This window comes from Schistocerca americana, chromosome 3 (assembly GCF_021461395.2).
Source record: "Schistocerca americana isolate TAMUIC-IGC-003095 chromosome 3, iqSchAmer2.1, whole genome shotgun sequence".
Classification (NCBI taxonomy): Eukaryota; Metazoa; Arthropoda; class Insecta; order Orthoptera; family Acrididae; genus Schistocerca; species Schistocerca americana.
In genome coordinates this window covers 128353084-128370457 of record NC_060121.1, presented here as the reverse complement: position 1 = coordinate 128370457, position 17374 = coordinate 128353084, and the positions used below count along the sequence as shown (strand labels likewise).

Genomic DNA, 17374 nt, shown 5'->3' with positions numbered 1-17374 from the left:
GTGCAGAAGGGTGTGCAGTATACTGACGCATCCATTTTCAATAAGCTACCACTCGAATTCAAAAATCTTAGCAGTAATCCACATGCCTTCAAATCGAAACTGAAGTTTCCTCATGGGTCACTCCTGTTCTGTCGAAGAGTTCCTTGAAAAATTAAGCTGAATATTATTGTATTTTTGTTTGCATTTACTTAAACTTATGGACTGACTTTTTTCAGGTTCATAAACATTTATTTTTATCTGGTATTACTTTTATGTTGTGATTTCATGTACTGACACGTTCCATGACCTTCGAGATTTACTCCTCAATTTGGTCCTACGGAACTTGACGCGTAAATAAAATAAAAAAATTCTGCCGAACATATCCTGTGAATATGAATGAGTCGTTCAAGGCGTTCAGTTTCTTTCTGAACTTGAGTGTATAAACAATAATGTGTCGAAATGACTTTCTAACACTAGAACTTCAGCTTGCGTTATTTATTTCTGCTACGCAGATAGCTTAGGAGCTGCAAAATTTCGTCAAATTTCCATAGGATGGCATTTATGAGAGTTGTATTTTGTCTGTTCAGTACGTTCGTATTCACTCGAGAACGCGATTTGTTACAAAACTGCATATAGTATTTAATCACCACGTTTCGAGACGCACTTATCGTAGCATCCAATCATCGACAATACCACGTGCACCACGACGCGAGCTTTATCTTAACGGTCTAGTATCTCTGCCGCACCGTGTTGGTGCGAGTTCGCAGCGATGATGCAACGCTGCGCACGTCAAGGTCGCGCCCGTTACAAAACGTTGGCAAAGACTCAGCAGCCGGCAGTCAGTGGCCGGGACGCTAGCAGTGCGAGGATTGAGCAACTGTACCCAACCTGACGTGCTCACACCTCGTGCGTAGCCAACGCCCACGGAAAAGCTTCCTTAGTTACTGAGGTCAGTGAACGCCTTATATAACGCGTATTGCTTTATAGGAACAAATAACAAGCAAAGAGCTAAGGCATAAATGGTTAGACGACCTTGAAGATACTCAACATGTACCACACTACTAGTACGCGAATTCATTTCGATCAAACTCTGCTTGGCACCGCCTCTCTTCTAAGTTTTGACTTATTGGTCATCTTGTAAAAACAGTACCACCAATCTGTTCCATTTATACATTCGCAGCCGTTTTGTATTTTTTGCGTATTTGTACCGAACTGTCTTGTTTTAATCTATATTCATACTACTATATAAAGATAAGACGCTCTTTAAATTTTTATTCCAAATCTTCTTCTTTATGAATATTCTGCAAAATCACACGCGTCCGGCAGATGGTTCATCGAACCACCTTCAGAATAATTCTCTATTACTCCATCCTCGAACAGCGCGCAGAAAACGCACTATATCTTTCCGTGCGAGCATAGAGTAAATATCTCTGGAGTGAGCATTGTGTTCTGCGCATGTTGTAAGCATTGAACCAGGATTGTCACGTGTTTTCGGGACTTCGCTGTGCGTGTGTACTTTCTGCAGCGTCTGAAGTTTATAATATCAAGAGCTTTTTTTTTGTATTTCACCGTTTGTTGATAATGTAATAGCGATGGTAAATTACTGTTGTTGCTACGGACCCAAAGAAAAATATGTGAAAGGAGGGATAGTAACTTTTCATGGGCACGTACAATGTAGCTCTAATTATAGTTATCACATAAGTAAGAGACACTGTATATGTTTAAAAATTTCGAGACGCATTATAATCAAGGCTTGATTCTGTAGACCTATTTTTCTACGATTTTATGACTATATAATCGATATTACGGCTCGTACAAAAGATTACAAACAATCGCTTCCTCTCGTAAATTTGCTAGTGGAACAGGAAAGGGAATGGTTAGTTGTTTCAGCAAATACTATCCTCCATGCATTTTTCAGTGACTTGCCGATTATGTATATAGATTACTCAGTCTACTATTTATTTAATAAACTGGGAGCAAGTACGTAAAATGCATTAAATAAGTACTTCAAAGTGTCACCAGTAAGAAAAATTGTGCTTTAATTCGCAAAAACGAGAAAATAAAGAAATAGCAGAAAAAAAGACGAATTAGCAGGGATATAATCGCTAATGTGTGGCAAATTCGGTGTTTTTCAGAGACTTTCAAAAGTACTAGCGTACTGTCGTTTTGCAAGACCATCACCGCAAAAATGTACGTGAGGCTCCGCAATACTATAAAGTGCCGTATCATACCGAAAACTACAAAAAATCGAGTGTATCTGAACTGTGACACCTATCGCAAAGAAGCAGAATGTAATATCACTTGCCCTTAAAAGTTACGTAGCTGGTTTATTCCCGGTATCAAATGGATACTGTTAAAATGTCTGCGCAACATATGTAAATAATCCACGGCACGTACGAAAAGGATCCGTCTGTACTAGAGATGTAGTGACATTCGAAATATACAGGGCGCTATACGGACAAACACACGACGTCCCGAGAACACGTGACCGGGCCGGCAATGTATGTTGACAACACAAAATCTGTTCTGCGCATGTGAATGCTCACTCCAGAGATATTTACTGTATGCGTGCGAGCTCCGTTTTCCCGTATTTTATTATGATGATCGTTTCTCCCTACGTAGATCGGCGTCAAAATATTTTCGCAATCGGGGGAGAAAGTTAGTGATCGGAATTTCGTGAGAAGATTCCGCCCCAACGAGAAACGCCTTTGTTTTAGTTGTGTTCATCGTATACCATGTCCGTGACACTGTCTCCCATATTTCGCGATAATGCAAAACGTGCTGCTCCTTGTTGAACTTTCCCGATTTACTCTGTTAATCCTATCTGGTAATGATCTCGGACCGCCCAGCAGTGCTCCAAAAGTGGACGGACAAGCGTAGTGTAGGCAGTCTCCTTAGTAGATGTGTTACACTTTCAGAAGTGTCCTGCCAATAAAACAGTCTTTGGTTTGCCTTCTCCACAACATTTTCTACGTGTTCTTTCCAATTTAAATTGTTCGTAATTAAAATTCTTAGGTGTTTAGTTCAATTTACGGCCTTTGGATTATACTTATTTATCGTGTAACCGAAGTTTAAAGGATTCCTTTTAGCTCTGTTGTGGATGGCCTCACACTTTTCATTATTCATGGTCAACTGCCAATTTTCGCACCATTCAGATAACTCTTCTAAATCGTTTAGCAGTTTGCTTTGATTTTCTGATTTTACTAGACGATAAACCACAGCATCATCAGGAAACAACATAAGACGGGTGCTCAGATTGTCTCCTCAATCGGTTACATAGATAAGGAACAACAGAATAACTCGAAAAGTTCTTGACCGATTTACTTTATATATTTACATGACGCTCTCATAAACATTCGAATCTACATAGGCTGTAAATTTTATATTTATGAAGTGAAAATGTTGTCAAAACTCTCGAAATGTTCTTGACCGCCGGCCGATGTGGTCGAGCGGTTCTAGGCGCTTCAGTCTGGAACCGCGCGACCGCTACGGTCGCCTGTTCGAATCCTGCCCGGGCATGGATGTGTATGATGTCCTTAGGTTAGTTAGTTTTAAGTAGTTCTAAGTTCTAGGGGACTGATGACCTCAGATGTTAAGTCCCATAGCGCTCAGAGCCATTTTTTTTTCCTTGACCGATTTACATCAAATTTTTATACGATACTCTAATACACGTTTCGACGGACATAGGCTACATACTTTTTAAATATGTATAAATTATAAATACAATAACTAAAGGGGAAAGGTTGTTTCCAGGTGTCTCCGGAAGTTCTTGGCGTATTTACTTCAAATTTTTATCCGATACTCTCTGAACGTTCGGGAAGATATATACGAAATTTCTTCTTACTATATACACACTATAAATATATACACATAATATGCAAAGGGGACGCACTGTTAGCAAAATATCTCCAAAAGTACTTGGACAGACACAGGCCACGTATTTTTAAAGTGTGTGGTAAGAGTATTAATAGCTACAGTAATCTGTAAAGGGAAAACTGTTATCAGACATTTCGAGAAGCTCTTGACTCTTTTAGTTCAGCTTTCTACACAATACCCTAGTAAAAAATTCCACGGACGGGGGTTATGTATTTCCTGTAAACAACAATGTTCCGGTTTTGTGTTAATACTGTTTGCAACAAAGCAAATGCTGTGCTGTAAAATATGACGTTTCGTTCTCTTTTTTGCAGTCAGTGTTAACTACGATAGCAAGGCATATAAACCAGCAGACAAATTGTTTCCCCCATAAATATTTTTTCTCCTTACTTAAAATTTTAAACAAAAATTGTACACGTAACCATGTTCGGTTTTGTTTTCTACTTTGGGATCGGTTTTAATAAAAAGAAGTCATAAGTCTGTAAACTCTTCTTCCTTACGTACGACCTTGCAGTTTTAATTGTAAACCTCTCTGTGCCTGGCAAAGCCTTTCTTGCAGCATCTGACACTGCAGTTTGAACATCTCCGCGATTCTCTCGAGTTTACTGAACAAAGGCTTGTGAAAGGTGTCTCCCGTCTTTGGATGTTTACTATCTTCCCTATTAGTTCTCCCTGGTAACTAAGTTGGTTGGTTGGTTGGTTTTGGGGAAGGAGACCAGACAGCGTGGTCATCGGTCTCATCGGATTAGGGAAGGATGGGGAAGGAAGTCGGCCGTGCCCTTTCAGAGGAACCATCCCGGCATTTGCCTGGAGTGATTTAGGGAAATCACGGAAAACCTAAATCAGGATGGCCGGACGCGGGGTAACTAAGTGTCCCAGACTATCAATACGAGTGTTTTTTAAGCTACCTATTTTGCTTGTGAATTACTTTTGCGTTTGATTTTTGCAATCTGTCAGCTGTCTTTCCTGCAACTACTTTTATAAGATTGTCTGTCTTCTCTCTGGATGCATGCACCTAAGAAATAGATTTTTGGCACGTGGTAGTGCTAAAAAGTGAGGAATGTTTTTGCTGTACTACTGTTACTTGTCACCTTTGTACCTACCAAAATACTAAGTGAATTTCGTCCTCTTTCTATCACATTCGGAAATCCTTGGACTGAGCAGAATTATAATGACTGACAGTTGTTGCGATTAAGTGTTTTGTATGTGTACGTAAATGGCTGGGAATTGTGAAAAAATGAAAGGCCGAAGTTGTCCAGCATATTGTAAAGTCACCTCGAGCTGAAACAGAAATCCGAGGTGAGTTTTTAAAGGTGGCGTTAGTGTGTTTGTCCTGCTCTTTCACCCTGTACCAAGGATGTTTCGTATGTAAGAGCTAACTGTTGCACAATAACAGTGCTTAACCATAACTGAGCCGCTGAATGCCAAACCGTTTGAAGTTCCATGAATTTTCATTTAATATTACGCTAGTTTCTATCGTCAGTTTGAAATTGCTATCGAAAATTTAATTAGTGAACATGCAGCGACAAATGAAAGTTTGCCCTTTATTAAACGTTCCAAATAGTTTTCTGGAACAGATTATTGAGGCTTAAGACTGCAGGAGTGTGTGGGGGGGGGGGGGGGGTGCAGGGGGGTGGCGGTCTGTACATTGTGGTGAAGTTCAACGATCTAAGTATCTGTATAATGCTCATTTATTTAACAGATGGAGCTTACTCCTGAAACTGCACTTACATGGATGACATATAAACAGTAACATGGTATGCTTCCACACAACCAAACGGTGATAACGTACAATTTGTCCCAAAGTATTAGGTGAATTAAGGGCCGTATCATGGACGCGAAATTGCCCACACACAAGGATTCAAACTCCCCGAGTAATCGAGAGTAAATTTCGCCACTTTGCATTAACAACTGGTCAATCTTCAAAGGCGGTTCGTCATTCACAGCAAAAATAATCTTGAAAGTTAACTGGGCACACGATACATAAAGTGAATTAAGGCCAATTAAGGACCAAGTTCGCTACCATCTGAATCTACGTTAAATGGAACTGCGATCAAAGTCGTCCGTGCCCCGGTAACTACCGGTCAAAATCCTAACTTCCTTTCTTGCGCGTACAGAGGACGAAAAAACTTGGTAGGGATGCACTGACCAATCAGCAAGACGATTTGGCCCGAGGTTCCATGCGTTTCCTGCTATCAGAAAAAAACGAGAGATCGCTCCTCCGCCTTAAAATTTTTCACTCCGTTCAACGGCTGAAGTTTTGAAGACGGCGTCCTCAGGCTGGGTTGGGAGGGCCAACAGCGTGGTGGCGCGTTTAAGGGCGCGCGACTGAATGTTGCGACAGACTTTTGTCACAGGAGAGGACTTCGAATATTACATTCAGCTGTCTTTTCAGTCTGCTACAGCAAAATTAAACTAAGAATTCCACCTGAATTAACCCAGTTGCATACGTTTCTAATTACACCCACATTCAATGAAAACGATCGACAATCCATGTTTAGGACGGATGGGGTACATGTTGTGCTGACTAGTAATATCAATAAAATGAGTATTAAACACACTCAAATTAGGTACCCAGCGTGATCTTCCACCTTACATGAGAAATAGGAACAAACGCAGACACAGAGAATATACCCCGCGAACATGTTAAAGCAAAAGCGCAATATTATCGAGAAGTGAACTGATTGACGACTTTCAGTATCAATCCTAGTACGGGGTGTTAAAAAGTCTTTCCGCAGTGCCGTATGATTGTTAGCCGCGCGTGCCGTATGCCGCATTCAACATACCGAAATGAAACTCAGTGCAATACAAGTTACTAATTTATTGAATATTCATTTTTACTTACAAATTTTCACATTAAATGTTGAAAGTGTCCCTACTGTTTTTGATTACACAATTCAATACGTCTAATCATGTTTCCAAACACATTTCTTCTGTAACAGACGCAGTGAAAGTGGATATTGCAGTTTTCAATTCATCGCTGGATTTTGGACGTTTTTATAGACAGTTGCTTTCGCTGCAACCCAGAAGAAAAAGTCAGGTGGTGTTAGGTCAGGCGATCGTGGAGGCCGAAGTCCCTGTGAAATTAGGCGATCACCAAAAACATCAGCAAGCAGTGACATTGAAACGCGAGCTGTATGCGCGGTTACACCATCTTGACGAAAATAACCGTTCAGTATTTCACTTAACCCAAGTTCTCCGATGAATGGATACAGAATATCACTGCAGTATCGTTGTGCGTTTATTGTTTCGTTGGAAAAACCCAGGCAGGCGAATAATCATACAGCACTGCGGAGAGACTTTTTGAACACCCCGTATGTATGTCACGACCTCTGATTCAAGTAGTTGAGAGTTTACGAGTTGGCGGACTTCGGCTTCACTTTTATCGCCATTCCCATTAATTTTATGAAACGTTAAAGCAACGTATGTAAGGAGTCATTATACCATATTTGCCTTCAAGAGCCATCGAATGTAATTCAAAAAATATTTATGTGATGAATGTGTTCTCGGCTGATTGGATGGGATCGTTGGGTTAACGCCCGTTAACCGTGTCGAGAAAGTAGCCAATAATGTCCGCAACAGGAAAAGAATTCACATCCAGCGCTACGTAAATATAGTCTACCAGATTTGTAACTGCTCTTCCCAGGAGAAGTTCACCCCCACATTTACCACATTCATTTGTTAAATGTTTATCTGTGAATGTTCTCAAGTTTTACTCCAATAGTTGTCAAGCGCTGTTAAAAATAAATTAGTTACGCAAGTAACTCAAAAAGATAATGTGACTAATAATAACACAGCAAAATACTGTCAAATTCTGTTGAGAATAACATATGGATCTCAGCAATTAACAAAAATATTTGTTTCCACAATGAAATTTTCACTCTTTGTTCCTTTCCCCACTACCACTCATCCAAAACCTCATATCGATATTTCGAACATTTTATGAAGCGTTGCAGGCTTTCAAGGTATGTGTATCAGTCTATCCTAATATAGATAACTAATAACATTCCTCTTTACCTTACCAATAAATTTTAATGAAGTTTTACAATTTTTAATCCTTGACATACTTTGGTTCCCCATGTCCTATAGATAAATTTGTTTTTCCACACTGTCATGATTGTACTCTTAAAGTTAACATGTAGTCTGAAGTTCCTCCACACCAATAGTCTGTTATTAATTTCTTCAAAATTAATCTCCGGCATGCTATTATCTTTCACGACAATATTGAGCAGCTGTCAGCTGTTACATATGGCGTCCACATTAGTAACGTAGCAGTAACACTGTGGAGGATGGTGCGTTTATTGTTTCGTTGAAACTTTTACGCTCGTATCATAGTTAGATGTATACAGGACCACACACCAAGCTGAAAACAGAACTGATAATCAGCACTGCTGGATTTTCGCTTCACTGGGCTGTGACATTCGATGCGCCACAGCAACAAATCAACCCTCTCCAAAGCCTGATGTTCTGATCAGATCTGTGACAAATTTCAGAACTGCACCATCCTGTGATATAGCGAAACACATGCACAATTTTCTACAAAAACGCTTTACGTCCACAAACAGAAGCCTAGCAAACACCAGTGGCCTAACCGAAAAATAAAGTCTATGAATATACACAACACAGCAATACTACTCTCATTTGACATCACATCAATGTACATTCACCTATCAAGTGAAGGAACAATCACAATAATTGAAAGACAATTGAGAGAAACATTATCCCAGAAACACAGGCTCAAAGGGTCTCAACTATTTTCGAAGTAATTGCAGAGCTAAATTATTTCAAATTTAAAGATGAATTCTGCATCCTACAGAAAGGACTCGTGAAGAGATCAGTCATGCGTGGCTCGATGGCCAGCATCTTCCTCAACCACCTTGAAAACAAAATTCTTGATGAAATAATAAAACCTAAATAGTACAAAGTACTGTACATGTGCCACTATAGCCGGCCGGTGTGGCCGTGCGGTTCTAAGCGCGTCAGTTTGGAACCGTGTGACCGCTACGGTCGCAGGTTCGAATCCTGCCTCTGGCATGGATGTGTGTGATGTCCTTAGGTTAGTTAGGTTTAAGTAGTTCTAAGTTCTAGGGGACTGATGACCTCAGTAGTTAAGTCCCATAGTGCTCAGAGCCATTTTTTGTGCCACTATGTTAGTGACATAATTAGCATGATAGATGAAACACATGCCGCTGTGGTACAGTTACATAAAGATATCAGTACTGTCCACTTCATCCTTGAAAGCGAAGCAGAGAAAACAATACATTTCCTCGATATCACATGAAAAATAAAAACCCCAAATACTAGTCCGCAATATTTAAAAAACCTCCACAATAATTCACAACATGTCAGACCACTCAACAGCCCACAAATAGGCCAGACTCAGATACTTCCTTGACAGCTGAACAGAATTCCAGTGGACATACATAGCTACACACAAGAACTAAACATAATCAGACAGTTCACCATAGAAAATGGGTACAAGGTAAACACAGTAAAACAAAGCAAAACAGAACATACGCAAGAGAAAGAAACGCAAAGAATAGGAACAGTAAGAAATTGTAAGGCGAGGAACAACTTTCTTCTGATTTGATCGGGATGAACTTAAAAGGAAAATCGCGTTGTTCAAATCTCTAAGCTCACCAACGTTAAAGAAAATGCGAGGTTTCAAGGATTCACTGTAGCCTCTTAAGTATTGCAACAATAGTATCGTATAGTATCGTAACGTTTTGAGGACACTGCCAATGTAACATTTGCCTTTCAGTTGTTTGCGAGACAGTTTGGCGCCCCCGGGCACGTGCTGAAGTAACTGATTGATGTACGAGTTAAGTCCATCTTTGAAGACAAATCCCGTTAACATAAAAACTGTCCAGGACGTCTACATTTATTTCATGAGGCAGAGTTTGTACGTCTCCGTAATAAGGTTACAAAAGTGCTGCTATTGTATATTTCGAGCAACATACGCGCGTGTGTATGTGGGGGGGTGGGGGGGGGCGAACGTTTTTTTCGATTATGAAACTAAATGAGAGATGATTATGTGGCAGCTGAGTGCGGAAATCTGTGAAATTGTCCGCGCCTGTCCGCATGCCGACAGATTGTACAAGGTAAAAATTATATATCTTCAACTACATATATACTCCGTAAGTCACGGTACGCTGCATGGTAGAGGGTACCATGTACCACTCCCAGCCATTTCCTATCTTGTCCCACTCACAAATAGAGCGAGGGAAAAACGACTATTTATACGCCGCGTGAGCCCTAATTTCTCGTGCTTTACCTTCGTAGTCCTTACGCGCGATTTGTGATGACGGCAGTAGAATCGTTCGGCAGTCATCCTCAAATGCTGGTTCCCTAAATTTTTTCAGTCCCTCCAGGGATTCCCATTTGAGTTCCCGCAGCATCTCCGTAACAGTTCTGTGTTTTTCGAACCTACCAGTAGCAAATCTAGCAGCCCGCCTCTGAATTGCTTCGATATCTTCCATCAATCTGACCTGTTACGGATTTCAAGCACTCGAGTAGCTCTCAAGAATAGGTCGCACCGGCATCCTATATGCGGCCTCCTTTACTGGTGAACCACTTTCCTAAAATTCCCCTTCTCTACCACAGCTTTCACATGCAAATTCCACCTCATATCGCTTTGGAATGTTACGCCCAGATATTTAAACGACTTGACTGCGTTAAGCAGCGCACTAGAAATTAGAAATACTGTACCCGAACATCACAAGTTTGATCTTCCTACTCACCCGCATTAACTTACATTCATCCACATTTAGTGTTAGCTGCCATTCATCACACCAACTGCAAATTTTGTCTAAGTCGTCTTATCTTCCTACAGTCACCAACTTTGACACTTCACTGTAGACCACAGTACCATCAGCGAACAACTGCAGATTGCTGCCCTTCTCGTCCGCCAAATCATTGATGTATGTAGAAAACAACAGCGTTGCTATCTCACTTCCCTGGGGCACTCCTGACGATATCCCTGTCTTTGATGAACACTCGCCGTCAAGGATAACATACTTGTTCCATTATTTAAGAAGTCTTCGTACCCCTGACATATCTGTGAACTTATTCCATATGCTTGTACCCACGTTAAAAGCCAGCAACGCAGCACTGTGTCAAATGCTTTCTGGAAACCTAGAAATGTCGAATCTGCCCATTTCCCTTCATCCATAGTTAGCTTTTTGTTGTTGTTGTTTTTATGAGGAAGGAGACCAGACAGCGAGGTCATCGGTCTCATCGGATTAGGGAAGGACGTGGAAGAAAGTCGGCCGTGGCCTTTGAAAGGAACCAACCCGGCATTTGCCTGGAGCGATGTAGGGAAATCACGGAAAACCTAAATCAGGATGGCCGGACGCGGGATTGAACCGTCGTCCTCCCGAATGCGAGTCCAGTGTCTAACCACTGCGCCACCTCGCTCGGTCATAGTTAGCATAGTTAGCAGTATAGCCGGCCCGAGTGGCCGAGCGGTTCTAGGCGCTTCAGTCTGAAACCGCGCGATCGCTACGGTCGCAGCTTAGAATCCTGCCTCGGGCATGGGTGTGTGATGTCCTTAGGTCGGTTACGTTTAAGTAATTCAAGTTCTACGGGACTGATGATCTCAGCTGTCAAGTCCCATAGTGCTCAGAGCCATTTGAACCAAGTTAGCAGTATATCATGTGAGAAGAGGAAAAGCTGAGTTTCACAAGAGCGAAGCTTCGTACACATAAGCTACTCAGTCTCAAGAAAGTTTAGTATATTCGAACTGAGCGTATGTTCGAGCATTCTGCACCAAACGGAAGTTTGCAGGTCCGTTCTTCTACCCTTCTTTGTATATTGGAGTCACCTGCGCCTTTTTTCATTTGCTTTGGACTTTGTGCTCGGCGAGAGTTTCACTATAAATGCAAGCGACATAAGGATCCAATGCCGTAGAATACTCTTCGTAAAATCAAACTGGGATTCCATCTTCAGTGCGCCAAAAATAATTGAGTAGTAGTGAAAACTTGTTCTTTTCAATATATGTTGTTGAGAAATGTGAAACATGAAACTTTGTCACACTAAGTGAGATTGCACCGCCATTTAAAGGCGGCGCGTTCGCCTGTTCGCAATTTGCCCATCTTCACGCTCAGATAATGTGACGTGGCAGTGCGGGAAAAGTGCCAGAACGGCTGAGCGCTACGGCACACGTGCCAGGGAAAGGTCTGCGAGTCGAATTTTTGGCCATCCGTACATTTTCCCAGTTTTAAAATAGTGTATATCAGCGAGAGAAAGTATAGACGACGGTAGGAAGAAAATTGTGGCAGTTGCTGGCTGTTTGAGCCTTTGTTGAGTGTAGTAACTCGTAACAACTGTTAAATAATTGATGTAACATAGCTATGGGCCGGGTAATAGCCAACAATAATGAACGTAGTACAAGCAACAATTTATTGGTGGTCAACTCATCCGCCCTTCGTTTACGCTTCTTTCAAGCGGTCTTACACCTTATTGAGATTATTTGAGAAATTATTAAAAGTATTTTAATTTCGTCTTTGCAACAACAAGAAAATGTGCATTTTTTTTCAGCACATGCGTTTCGTTTTATTGAAGTAAAGCATCATCAGTGGTCCCTAATGAAACGTATTTCCAATCTGGCTTGCTTTCAGCATCTAAAAACAGGTCGTTAGAAAAGATGTTGATGTCACGTACGAAATGTTACGCCCGATTTTCACTCACATCTGGAAATGCTGTCTGTGCACGTGTGTGTGTTATTCTCTCGTTGAACATCAGGCTTTGGATATTGTTGTTAATGTAGTAACACTTTTCTCCATAATTGGAATACTGTCGAGAAATGCTTCAGCCATCTCTTTGTACTACATACTTTTTTACATGGTTATGTGGTAATTCAGACAAACAACGTACTTCATGGTACAATTGTACAAGTTTTTCGATGTGGCCATTGGTCCACCCCCTTTCTACACTCTTATCAACTAGAGCTTGCTGTAACCTGAAAACCAGTCTTTCATCAGTGGTGAATTTCGAATATCACCTACATTTCTCTTGTTTCCATGTCAAAATTTGCATCTTCTGTCAGAACAACGCAGTGTTTACGCAATGCCACCTTCCCAACAATCCAATCAAGTTGCAGATGCGACAGCATCCTGGAACAGTGGTTTATTTAACGAGGAACTCAGACCAAATCGGGTCAAAAGCTTATGAAAAAGCAGATTCTCGGTGTAAATATGAACGTGTAATTTCTTCATTTACAGTATCTTGCTGCAAAGCCACACCAATTTCTCATTTCACCAACTATCGATGACTTACAGAATTAAGTCATTTTATCGCAAAAGTCTGCAGTTACATTTTGCGATAGGTAACGAAGTTTGACCTGTTCGCCATGTGGAAAAATACTCTTCTCTTTCTGCGCTGTCGTTTGACAAACTCTCGTTTCGATATTTCAATCCGTTCCTGAGATACAGGTGATGTTAAGAGTATATCATTCCCGGTTTATTGCTGGCACGCGCGATCGCAAGTGAGTGCGATACTACGAATCAATTTGCTCGATATCAGCGATAGACAGACTCCTCCTCTCAAGTCTAAATAAAAATTCAATACGTTAGCTAAATTTCATATGCAGCAATGTGTGGTCTAATATGCACCGAACGCAAATTCAAGAGACCTCTATTTTTCATTGCAAACTTTACGAATCTTACCCAGTATGTTTCTTGTATGCAAAGCATCATAATAACTATGATCATTAGCGAAATGATAGGCCCTTAATTATGAAGCTGACATATAAAGCTGTAACTGACGAAAAAACCTTTTTTTTACCACATAGTTTCTTTAAAATCGTCTGAGGAAGTTTACGGGGTAGCCAACGTGATTCGACGATACATACTGCCTTCCTTTCACCATTCATCTCCCCTTGGGAATGCGGGGGCAGGTCATGACTCCTGCCTTTCCCGACAGCCACTGCGAGTATTGTCCAATTGTTGTGGACAAACAGTACACAGCGGAGACCTCTCTACTAAAGAGCGCATATACAGGGTATTTCAGAAGTGATGGTCAGTAATTCACACATGGAAAGTGCAGGCCAGAAGTAACAAAGTGCCTCCAGTAAACATGGGTCCGAAAATCAACATTGCCGACGTATCGCATTAATTCGAGTTGAGAACCACTGTAAACGCATCTGGATACCGCGGTAGTTACGTTGGTATCTCAAGGTTTGAGATCGACTATTTGTTTGTTTATGCTTGTGCAACTACTTCGCTTTCCCCCTCTGTGCACTGTGCCGTACCGTCGTCCGTCGTCGCAATTAGTTACGAACATGAAGGCACCTTGTCAGAGGTACACCAGTGAAGAGTACGCTGACATGCACTTAAAGTATGGCAAAGCGAACGGCAGTGCCCTTGAGGCTGCACGATTCTATGAAGGAGCAGGCAGCCCGACAGGCGTACATTTAGCCAGTTACATCAGCGCCTTAGAGAAACCGGGAGTTTGGCACACCATGTACGAGAAGACCGAGCCAGATCCGTAACTCCAGATGTTGAGGAAAGGGTGTTACGCATTGTACACGAAGTTCCGAGTACACCAAGGAGGAGGATTGCTACCCAAGGGCGTGTCTTGAGTCATAGCAGTGTGTGACATTTTACATCGGCAGTGCTCTACCCACATCATCTCCAGCGAGTGCAATCCCTCAACAATGCAGACTTCCCTCCTAGAGACTTTCAGCCAATGGGTGCAACAACAGTGCATTCTGAATCCCCTGTTTGTAAGCAGTACACTGTCCACTGATGAGTCTGGATTTACTCGTGACTGTATTTCTAACTACCGTAATTGTGACATTTGGCTCGATGTCAATCCTAATGCAACATAAGTATCACGATATCAACAGCGTTATTCGTTGGACGTCTGGGCAGGACTGTTCGGAGACCGCATAACTGGACCATACTTCCTACCACAGAGACTAACCAGACAGCAGTACATGCGGTTTGTGGTACTGTACTCCCAGATGTACATGATGATGTCCCATTGAACCAGCGCCTGAATATGTGGTTCATGCATGACGGTGCTCCAGCACATGTTCATTTACGAGTGCGCCGGCTTTTAACTCGGACGTATGGTCAATACTGGATACATAGAGGACGGTCTCCAAGGTCTCCGGATTTCAATCCCATGGATTTCTGCTTGTGGGGTCATGTCAAAAGCCTGGTCTACGCTAGCGAAGTCAACTCTCTTGAGGAATTACGCTTGCGGATTGAAGCAGCCTTCCAGCATTCACAGAATTCTCCATGACTACCTGAGAGGATTCGCATTTCAGAGAGGAGTTCAGTGTTGCATTCAGACGCATGGACAACATTTCGAACACTTTAAAGTTTAGAGATGTCATGTTTTCCTAGACACATGAGCCTCAACAGAAAATGTGGTGTACCTCGACAAAGGTTGATCTGTGGGCCCATGATGGAGATTTTTTGCTGCTTTTGGCCTGTACTTTCCATGTGTGAATCATTGACGATCACTTGTGAAACACCCTGTATAGACACTATGGTGGCTGCGCGCCTCTGCAGGTGAGCACGGGCAGTCGAGTGAGCTGTGTCCACCCCTCCACCCCGTCAGATATATGTTGGTGCTACATACGTACAAGCAGGTAACGCCGTAGCGTATTACCTGTAGCACTTGCGTTCACACTATGACACAGATTTCAACTGCAGCATTCGGAGCATAGTTCATTGTCGCTTGTGCACTGTAATCTTCCAGTTCTCGTTTAAGTGGGTAATAAATTCCACATCTTTTAACTTTCTTCACGTTTTATATTATACTAAACAGGGCGCAGGGCCTACACTGGTCGAGGAAAACATGGTGATTATGCTCCACTGTGGGAGCAACGGTGTCTACTCTTTAGGAGTATTGTTGCACGCTTTGAGACTCTTACCAGAAACGATTGATGGAGGACGCTGAAGAAAAATTCAAAGAAAGGCAGTTAATTTAGTATTATCCCGAAATAATGGAGGTAATGTCATGGATACCATGCGCGACTTGGGACTGCAAATATTCTCGCACGTAGACACGAATACCGGCAGTGGATTTTTAACTGAACATAAATACGAGCTCCGGAACTCTAATATGCGGACCTAATCGACAGATGTAGCCGTAATTTTCGAGTCAGTGAGTTGTTATAATGTCGTTACATCTTACAGTAAATAACATCAGAGTGTTTCGTACTGTGTGGCAGAGACTACATTATCCTGCGTCCCTGCCCGAATCATGTGGAAAGAATGATTGCTGGTAAAGCTCAGTATTAGTTTGTGTAGCTTATCTGCAACTTTCTCGCATTCACTGTACGAACCCTTGACAAAACGCACCGCCCTCACTGCATCTTCTGGTAATTTAACACGGTTCCAGATGATTACTTCCAGGTATTCCTTTTGCGATTACTCCAATTTCCAGCGATAATGTAACGGTACAGTTCTGGATTTTTCGACACACTAATATACATTAAATGCAGCTTACTTACATCCATTGTCAAGCCTCAGGCTCGAACCAACCATCAATCCTGCATAGTTTTTCCTGCAGTTACCAAGTCTAACTACAAAGCGACCTCCTCCCACACAGGGAACGTGGACTAATAGCTGAAATGTTCCCAGACCAGGAAGTCATTACAAAACGCATTCTGTGTAGTGATTTTGCCATTCTATCCCAACAATTCTGAACCTAGTGACTCCAAATCAGTACCCCACCTAACATCTAACGTGAAGGGTTCAACTGCTTTTTTTTTTACTCAAGAGATAAAACTCGCCTTGACATTTGTGCCCTTGTGTCTAATAAAAATTTAGGTTTCTTACCGTTTGTAACAGCTACTAAACAACACTCCGCCTCTGCACACGTTCTTGCAGTATTGAAACTTACTGGGAACCTCCTATTGCGATACCTGACAAATGCCTTTGTTTCCTGTGCCAAATGCAACTTTGTTATCTGCAATAATTGGCCATGCACCCAGGAACCCTGTCTTGGGGAAGCCACTACATCAGCTATAAATGACAGTACATCCTTTGTTTACTTTCCCAAAGAGGGTATAGCCACACTGGTGGCAGCTGAAGATAACAAAGGAGCAGGCAACCTGGATAAGGCCCTCTCCCCTCCCATTACCCATTTTATTCCTCTCCCGTAGCTGCCAATCAACTCTGTGACCCGTCTTTAACTGTGTTTTCTGCTGCTCGATGGCCATGTCACAAGTAATCGGTGACGTAATGCGATTGTATCAGTAGTGCCAACAAGTGGTGCATGCGTATGATTTTACCGTGTTTGTACTCGAAATATTACGTATTTTGACACATAACGACAGAGACAATTTTATATTGACACAATACCGAATTACTGTCTGGAAAAATAATTATATGATACAAATTTCTATACAAATAAAGTGGCTCATCAAGTGTATTATTTTATAACATAAACCCAAGGTGTTCGAACCAATGTTTTCTGCTGCCAGCAGAGCATTTTGGTACAACCGTTTTGCTGCAGCTACGTATGGTGTAAACTGTCACAAGTCTATCTGCTTATCTGTAACGAA

General features: G+C 41.8%; 1 protein-coding gene across 1 annotated transcript in view; it reads left to right on the top strand.

Annotated features, from left to right (window-relative positions):
• The first annotated feature begins 823 nt into the window (after positions 1 to 823).
• LOC124605666 (UDP-glucosyltransferase 2-like) overlaps positions 824 to 17374 on the top strand; it is a 50413-nt gene continuing 33862 nt past the window's right edge. Inside the window, exon 1 of the mRNA XM_047137507.1 lies at positions 824 to 928. The gene's annotated coding sequence lies outside the window, so the exon portion shown is untranslated. The remainder of the gene's footprint in view (positions 929 to 17374) is intronic.